Raw genomic sequence first — 9,272 nt, 5'->3', positions numbered from 1 at the left:
TAAAAGTAGAGTCGTTCTAGGCACAACGATAAGGTAACATGCTTTACCTGAGTCTGCCCTGATTAAAGTGCATTGTTTTATAATAGGGTGGGGAAGAGTTGGCAACCCTGTCCTATTATTGCTGCCTGTATCCCCACTGATTGTCCTGGTGACCACAGTTACCAGGACTGAAAGTGAGGGAAAATCCAGAAATGTTATTTTGTCACTAGAATATAAAAATAAGGGAAATTTTCCAATGTGGACACTTGGTGACGGCTGTCTAATTGGGCATTTCTCTCACTTTTGGGGATCTCATCTTGCTTCCTGTGGGTCTACAGGACAGGTAGGGAAAGAAAATCTCCCCAATGGGACATAGATGGGTAGGGGGGAATGCTGATGTTGGTTTAACCATTCCCGGAAAAACTGTATTACATCAGTCTGACACTGTGGTGCTTAAAGCAGAACTCTGGGTAAAAAAATTTTCTTAACCCTTGCAGTGGGGTTTGCCACTTCAATCAAGTATAGGCAGCTCTGTATGGCCTGCCCAAGTCCAAACACACATCTAAGGCCAATGTTGCATTTCTTAAGAACAACGGTAAAAGTGATTCAGTGGCCAAGTATGTCTCCTGATCTGAACCCAATCAAACACCTTGGGGAATTCTGAAGTTGAGCATCACTCTCCATCCGGCATCCAGGCTCTAAAATAGGTCGTTCTTGAAGAATGGAAAAAGATAGTTCTTGCATTATGTCACCAACTTGTTCATTCCATGCCTGGAAGACTTGGTGCTGTCCTTACAAATCATGGAGGTCACACAAAATACTATATGTAGTAGTTTTTGTTGTGGGGTGTATTCATTTTTGCTTCACCTAATTTGAGTAAAACTGAATATTCTGTAATCTAAGTTGAATTATTAAACTTGTAGTAGTATATGAACAGACCGCTCTATCCAGAGAATTTCAATACTTCAGACTTTATTGAAATTCACAGCAAATCCAGTATAACAGGAGGCCTCTATGAATAAGCATACGGGTGAAACGTGTGAGAGGTTGTAGCTGGTTGGGGGTGTGCAGTGCTGGTATTTGTTGCTCTATACATTTGAATTCACCGTTATACTGGATTTGCTGTGAATTTCAGCAAAGTCTGAAGTATTGGGATTCTCTGGGTAGTGCGGTCTGTTCGCATACTACTACATTCCAAGGTGGAGACGCACCTATTAGACCAGCACCTGGGGAGTCCTGATGGTGGCTAAGGAATTAGAACGGTGAGATTTCCTTTGGCTCTACATATTAATCTTACTTTAATGTGATGAGCTTAACAAATGTTCTATAAGCCTCGGTTTTGTCAAAATTTTGGAAATTGTTCTTGTGGTTACTGAGATACTGATTAAAAGTTTACTGTTCAAAGGGGTGTACTCATTTATGCTGAGCACATTATATATGTGCTACTACTGTATATCCATCTTGGCACAATGTAAGTATATACACCGATAACATTAGGACCACCTGCCTAATATTGGGTAGGTCCCCCTTTTGCCACCAAAATAGCCCTGATCCGTTGAGGTATGGACTCCACTAGACCTCTGAAGGTATGATGTGGTAAGCGGCATCAAGCTGTCAGTAGCAGATACTTTATGTTCTGTAAACTGCAAGGTGGGGCCTCCATAGATCAGATCAGACTTTCCAGCACATACCACAGATGCTCCATTGGATTGAAGTCTGGATAATTTGGAGGCCAAGTCAACATCTTGAACTTGTGTACCGTAAACCATTTTTACAGTGTGGCAGAGCGCATTATCCTGCTGAAAGAGGCCACTGCCATCTGGGAATACCATTTTTATGAAAGGGTATACTTTGTCAGCAACAATGATTAGGTAGATCGTAAATGTCACAGCCACATGAATGGCAGAATGTAATGTTTCCCAGCAGAACATTGTCCAAAGCATCACACTGCACCTCAGCTTCAGGCTGTCGGTGAGTTAGCAGAGGCTGTGAGGAGGAATGCGCCGCTGCACAGATCACTGACAGGTTGTCAGTGATCTGGACAGCGGCACGTTCCTCCTAACAACCGCCAGTGACAGCCACCAGCCTGCGATGTCATAGAGACCCAGGCGGCCTGCAAGTCATTAGGGGGACCCCCTTTGTTCCTTGACCTGGTTGGGTGCCCCGGCCCCATCAAAACAAACAGGTTTTCAATGTCTTATGTTATTATGTGTTGCATTAAGGCTTCTCTTTAAAAATAATGGGCCTTTAAAAATCCACCTTCACATGCTAAAAAACAAAACACAATGTAGGTGTGTTGGGGTGCCATTCAAAATGAATGGCACCGGGGCGTGGCTAGCCGGCGATGTGAGTGGACGTGCTGCTTCTGAGCTCCACATCTGACCCGCTACCTAAAACACATTAGCAGCCATCCAAACCGCATAAAATGCGAAAGAGCAAATCAAAAAAAACCTGCAAAGGTTCTGCAGCTTCTTACCGCAAGTCGCAGGCTTCTCTCTCCATCAGGGGATACTTTGATCGGCTGGACCGCCCGGAGGGGACACCTCGTGGCAAGATGGCGCTGACGGAGCCGGACGTGAGGCCCTTACAGCCTTCCTCGCAATCAACACGGGACTCGGCTGGAGGGGATTCCACATCGGGGTTCCCCCTCCTCATGCTCGCAGACGTCCGCGAGACTACGGCACGGGGGCTTGGAACCTACTGACAGGGAAGGTGTATGGCCCGAGGGAGCAGATGAGCCGGCGTGGTCGCCGCAAACAGTGCAGCAGGAGGGCCCCGGTGTGGACTCGGGCGGTTTCGGCACCAACACTTCCCGCTGAGCACAGAGGGGAAATCAGGGACCCGGGAGTACCACCACAACACGGCATCTTTTCACCTGGGACATCACGCCGGAGGACGGAGGTAGGCCGCAGCGCCCCCCTAGATTTGGGGAAACAGGAAGGCCCCTACAGATCGGGCCTACTCAGCCCTCATATGAAGGAGGGGCAGAAACGGGGGATCCAGACCCAAGGCAGACACCCCACAAGCGCAAAACTAACAGGGAGGCCAACATGATCTCCTCCTCAGATCCTGATGATGATGGAGAGTATGCCTCATGGAGGGAATGCATGAAACACATCCCTACTAAACGCGACTTTCGCCTCTTAATACAGGAAGTAAGGGACACATGTAAAACTGAAATTCAAGTACTCCACAAGGATTTTCAACAACTGACGCAAAGAGTGGAGGACATTGATGGGGAAGTGCAAACTACTAAACAAGATATATATCGCTTACAATCGTTAAATTGTTTAATTCTCAAAATAATGGTTTAGACATGCACATGGATACGTATCATCCTACTGATAAATATGCCCATGACTAAACTCCATGCGCACCTCCTATCGATACATACAGTTTAGTCACAAATATATGAGCAGCAAACTGGGTGAAAAATGAGCTGGACAGGCAATTTTATGTTATTGAAGGTTTGTTTATTGCCCACCTTGAGGAATCCACCAGTAGTAGAATGGAGTCCTGGAGGGACTGCGAATGCTCTCAACAAACCTCTGTCCGGATGATCCGAGGTTGTGGTACTTTAGCCCCATAGCAATGGAAGCTAACATGTGAAAATGTTTTGAGCACTAACCTGTTCCCTTCTCTGTATATTTTGCTTTTAATGTCCATTTGATATATGATTCAATATTTTGAAAATCCTGTACTGCTTGTATGAAAATAAAAAAAGTTTATTCAAAAAAAAAAAAATGAATGGCACCACAACGCAGTAACACCCAATACTTGGGTTATTGTAACACGGAAGTCTAAACTGGACTATGAGTGTTTGTTTTTCTTTCTACTGCAGACACAATCTAAAGGTGGCCATACACCTTACAGCCATTGTACAACTTTTTTTTTTGTCCAGGCATCTCACCCTTGTTCAATTTTCGTTCAACTAGCCCATCATGCACAGACCAATGTAGTTCGCAATTACCATTCGTCAGCACCACTAACTGGCTGATTTTCATTACTTGAAAGAAGAGATTTTTGTTTGAGCATGTGCAGTTTTCATCTTGAGGTTTTTGTTGTACAACAACGCCACTAACCTGTTGATTTTCGTCCAACTAGATGAAAATGTTCTGGCCTGCTTGAAAGGCAATATTCTGTAAGTTGTACAGTAATTGAGGTTGTGCGCTTCCCATTTAACTGGCAGATTTTCAGACAAAAATGCAATTGCAGAGGAAAATCTGCAGATAATTGTAAGGTGTAGAAAAGCCTGTTTCCTGCCAGCAGCTACAAAGTGTGGCTCTTGCTTTCTGTGGGTAAGCAGTAATCTTATTACAGAGGCCTGACACACTCCCTACTGAGTTAGAGTTTTCCAATCGGCAGGAAACATGAGCTTTGCTGATCGCTATAGATGTGACTTAGTAGGAGGCATGTTGGACCTCTACAGTGAGATCATTGCTTCCCCACAGAGAGTAAAGCCGGCCTTACACCTATCGAGTACTGTTTAGATTTATTTATTTTTTTCCCGTACCCTCATCCAGCTGTCGTTCGATTTCTGCTGGAATACCCCATCATGCACAGATGAATGTCCAATTTGGATTATCGTTAGCAATACTAACTAATTTTGATCGATCGACAGAACGGATTTTCATTTGTGCAATTGCAGTGTTCATGTTGCGTTTTTTTTTTCGTATGGAAACGCCACTAATCCATCAATTTTTGTTCGATTCGAAAAAAGTTTTCCAGCCGGACCGATCGAGGAAGTTTGGCCAGGAGTACAGAAAGAAAAAAATTGTTGGGTTCCCATCAACTGATTGGTCTTTTGAACGATAATCATTTGTGAACAATTTCCGAACAATAATCCAGAGGCATATGGGCACCTTAAGGGTTCCACTCTTCAGCTCCTGGCCAAACACTGGCTTTTCTACTGTCTGTGGTTGCTTTGGAAAGAAAAGAAAATCGAAGACATTAAACCTTTTGTGTTACTTCACATGCAATGTATGTAGCTGATTTGATTGGAGGGTTAGATTGGTCTTCAAAGCTGAACTAAAGTCAGCTATACTTACCTCCCCTATGGATGCGACATCCGCAAGCTCCTTCACTGCCGCTGACATCTTTGCCCTGTCTTCTTCCAGGTTTGGGATCCTCGTCCATCTTGATTGGCCAGTGCTGGATAATGTACATCCCAAGCATGGGTGTGGGAGTTAAAGGATAATTAAAGCCTGCTAGCTAGCAGTAGATGTATGCAAAAAGGGTTTTAAAAAAAAAAAAACGCTTTCAAAAGGGTTAATACTTACCCGTGTCTTCCCCTTTCGTTCCCGTCCGAAAATGTGAAAAATCTCGGGCGGGCGCATGCGTAGATCACATTTTCGGCCGGGATGCGAGGAGAGACAAGGTAAGTCTATGGACGCGTGCACCCGCATGCAGACACTGTGGGACAGGAAGTGCCAGCAAGCTCAGAGGTGTCAGCGCTGGATCGGAGAAACGCCACAGCGCTGGAAGGACAGATGAAAAGGACAAGAAAGAAGGAAAAGATCGGATTAAGAAACATCATTTAAGGGAAGTGCTGACATTGACATTGGGGAGAGGGAAAACATTTTTGACTTTAATGACACTTTATTTCATCCGGGCACCAAGGGCATACTAAGATTTTATACTGAATTGTGCATTCACAGCTCACTGTACCCTCTTTAGAAATCTGCTCTTGCAGGTAAAAAACTTTTATTTCAAGGTACTAAATGTCACAAAAAAATATGTAAATCTGTGCACTGGTATTTTTATCTATTCCTAGCATTCTAATAGAGCTGTTGTATGATAAAAGCCATGATGATTCAATCCACAGGTCCTGTTTGGCTAACATTAACACCAATTTTGCATTTGAGAAAAAAAAAAAACACAAAAAAAACCTACATTTAAAATACCTTTTAACTTATCTTTTGTTATAACATTTTATTGAGGTACAAAGAGATTAGTAGCACCCGATACAATGGTAGGCAATAATCAACAATCTACAGATGATAGAAAAAGCTCCAACAAAAATGACACACAAAAGGAAACCTTGGTGGAAGAGAACATGCATGAACAAACAAAAAAATTGTGACAGCAAGGGGTGCGGCGGGATCAGTCAGTGCCCTAAAATTATAGACACAACATGAGCAGATTAAAAAGTATAAACCACGGGTATCAAACTCAATTTAATCGTGGGCCGCATCAACATTATGGTTTCCCTCAAAGGGCCTGTAAGAGTATATAAATGTATCTCATTTTTATCACAATTACCTCTGCAGTTGATTATCACTGGTTTTAGTAATAACTTAATATCTAGATCTGAAAGTAGAAGTCTAGGAAATGGCCTGGTGGGCCGGATTCGGCCCCTGGGCCTTGAGTTTGACACGTGGTATAAACTAGGGTTGCACAGATACCAAGTACAGTACTCGGTACAAGTACCGATACCTTTGAGCTCCAAGACTACACTAGAGAAAAATTCTAAAATTAGGAGGCAGCTGTCATTGGTAAGGAGCACCCGGAGCTCCTGGGATTTGTACATCTGTTTTAATGTACAATTTTGTTTTTATAAATATAGAGATGCACAGATACCAGTTTTGCGAGTACGAGTACTGGTACTTGCCGAGTACTTACAAGTACGAGTACTGATACATTTTTGTTTAGTGTCATGTGACAGTTTTTCTAAAACAATACAGACTAATGATTTCAGGACAGTGGTGGAGCACCAGAGCCAGGTCCCAGCTGCAACAGCTGCAACCCTGGTAGTTCTCATGAAAATGCCAGGTATCTGCAGTGGTACTCGAAAAGTATCTGTGCATCCCTAGTATAAACTATGTAAAAATACTCTCAACTGAATCGGAGGATCTTTAGACAATATTCTAATAGTGTAACAAGAAGTTAAAGCAAAGCATTGAATACGTTTTTGTTTCAATGAAAACCGCAAAGTATCAATAAAGGACTTCCAAACATCAAAAAATGTGTGTCCTAGATTCCTTTTGGAGTGTGGTTTCAATCCAGTCCATTCGAAAAATAAACAGCAGCAGTTTACGTGATAAAGATGGTGTTTCTGAGTGTATCCATTGATGTAAGATGGCTTTCCTACCTACTAATGACGGCTTTCCTTACTACTAATGATAGTCAGTAACTTCTTGCAACCCAGGGTGATGCAACTGTAAAGTACCAAATACTGCCCAATAAAAGGTATATAACGTACCTAATAATGCTGTGCAAAACTTGCCTCTTGTTTCCAAAAACATTTAATACGATGGCAAGTCTAAGCCCTGGTTCACACCTACGTGTTTTTGAGCAGTTCGAAAAGCGCTTTTAACTGCCCAACGCAAGAAATCCCATGATTTTCCATGGTCCTGGTTCACACCTGAGCAGAAAAACGCCAGATGCCTGAAAAGACACAGGAGCTTCTTTGGGCACTTAAAAGCGCTTTTCCTCCCCATAGACTTCTTTGGAAATGCCCCAAAACACAACAGAAGCATGTTGCATATTTTCGTGTTTATACACGCAGTCTTCCATTGCCCACAATGGTTTATGAGCTGCCAATAAAAATGCGTGTCTTCATGTACAAATAATGTGCAGAACGCGCAAATAAGCGCATGCTGCTAATGCGTGTACAAACGGTGCCGCCTAGGTGTGAACCAGGGCTAAAAGGTCTATATACTTTTTAACCACCAACATTATGTCTGTGTAACCTTCATTGGAATGTTGTTTCTTTTCGAAATCATTTGAAAAACAGAAAAGTATACAAGTGAGTTAAAGGAGAACTATGGGGTTTAGGCTTTTCCCCATTGTTCTCCTTAGGGTAACGGGAGGACACAAACTAGCGTCCTCCCGTCACCCTAAGCTCAGTATACCGCGAGCTACAGCTTGCAGTATACTGAGACGCCGCAGCAATAATGTCTGGATCCGCCCAGCTGTGTGAGTGACGGCTGGCTCTGCCTATATAATCCAGTCCCTCCGCCGACGCATGTTTGCATGCGTGTATGTATGGGTGGGGACTTTTACATTTTTATTTTTTTTTTTATTATTTTTTATGTGTAAAAAATTTTTTTTTGGGGGGGGACTTTAATTCGTGTAACGATCTCCCTCTGATCCCCTGTGACACAGGCGACCTGCTGATCCCGGGCTCGCACCGGGCACAGCGGATCAGCGGGACAATGGCAGGGGGGGCAGCTGAGGGGGGGGGGCCCGCACTGATCGTTGCAAAATACAAGCGATCGCCGGGTCTACAGCCGGCGGATCACTTGTATGTTAACAGGCACCGCTGCCTGTTTTTAAATTGCGGTCATTTCCCGCTCGCGAGGGGGCGTGTCTGAGCGGACGTCTAAAGACGCCCGCTCAGATCTAGGACAACAACAGGGTTATTTTGATGTCAATGACAAATTTATTTTAAAGCAAAATTGTTGTGTGATTTAGTATATATATAGCAGCTAGACTTATAAGTGCTCCTCCACTGGTGTCTTCACATATAGTCAGTAGTGATGGGCCGAACACACCTGAGTTCGAACTTTCAAACATGAAAAAAGTTTGATCTTCGAACTCAATTCAAGTCTATGGGACCAGAACTCTGAAAATCTAATGTCCCCATTTTGAAGCCTTATATGCAAGTTGTCGGACATAAAAAGAGTATGGGGTTTTGGGTACTGCCTTGGGAGACATGCATCAATGAAAAACACTTTTTTTTTAATTACCGTTTTTAAAGGAGCAGTGATTTTAACATAATTGTGAAACAATAAAAATTCCTTTAAATATCCTGCCTGGGGGTGTCCAATTAAACTGTCTATAAAGTGGCACATCTGTACAATGTATAGAACCTGCTGCAGCAAAAATTTTATTTATAGAAAAGGTCTGGTAGGAATTTTAAGACTGAACCCCACCCCCAAAAATGAGGGGAAAAAAGACATGGGGTCCCCCCTAAAATTCCCTCTCCCCGCCTCCCTGCCATACCAGGCCACATGCCCTCGGGTCGGCTTGGCGAGAAAAAAAACAGACATCTGCCGACCCATCCGCTCATTCTGACAGATGCCAGCAAAATATAAACAATTGGGCAGAGCTAGCGCTGACTGCTAGCTAGCTCTGCCCATCTGTTTTCATTTGTACAGCACCTGACAGGTTAGCCATGATTGGGCATAGTCATCATTACTTTACCCAATCATGGCTCTTCAGTGCACTCTGCCGTGATTGGGCAAAGTCTTGCACCTGACCTGTGGTCAAGTACAAGGTTTTAGGCAATCAGGGCTTCACAAGGCACTGTGCGTTGCACAGTGACTTGTGGGGTGCTCGGCAGGCGAACA

Source organism: Nanorana parkeri, unplaced genomic scaffold, assembly GCF_000935625.1.
Source record: "Nanorana parkeri isolate BGI_ZX_2015 unplaced genomic scaffold, ASM93562v1 scaffold1545, whole genome shotgun sequence".
Lineage (NCBI taxonomy): Eukaryota > Metazoa > Chordata > Amphibia > Anura > Dicroglossidae > Nanorana > Nanorana parkeri.
The sequence above is the reverse complement of the archived record's forward strand: the minus strand, read 5'-3'. Positions refer to the sequence as shown.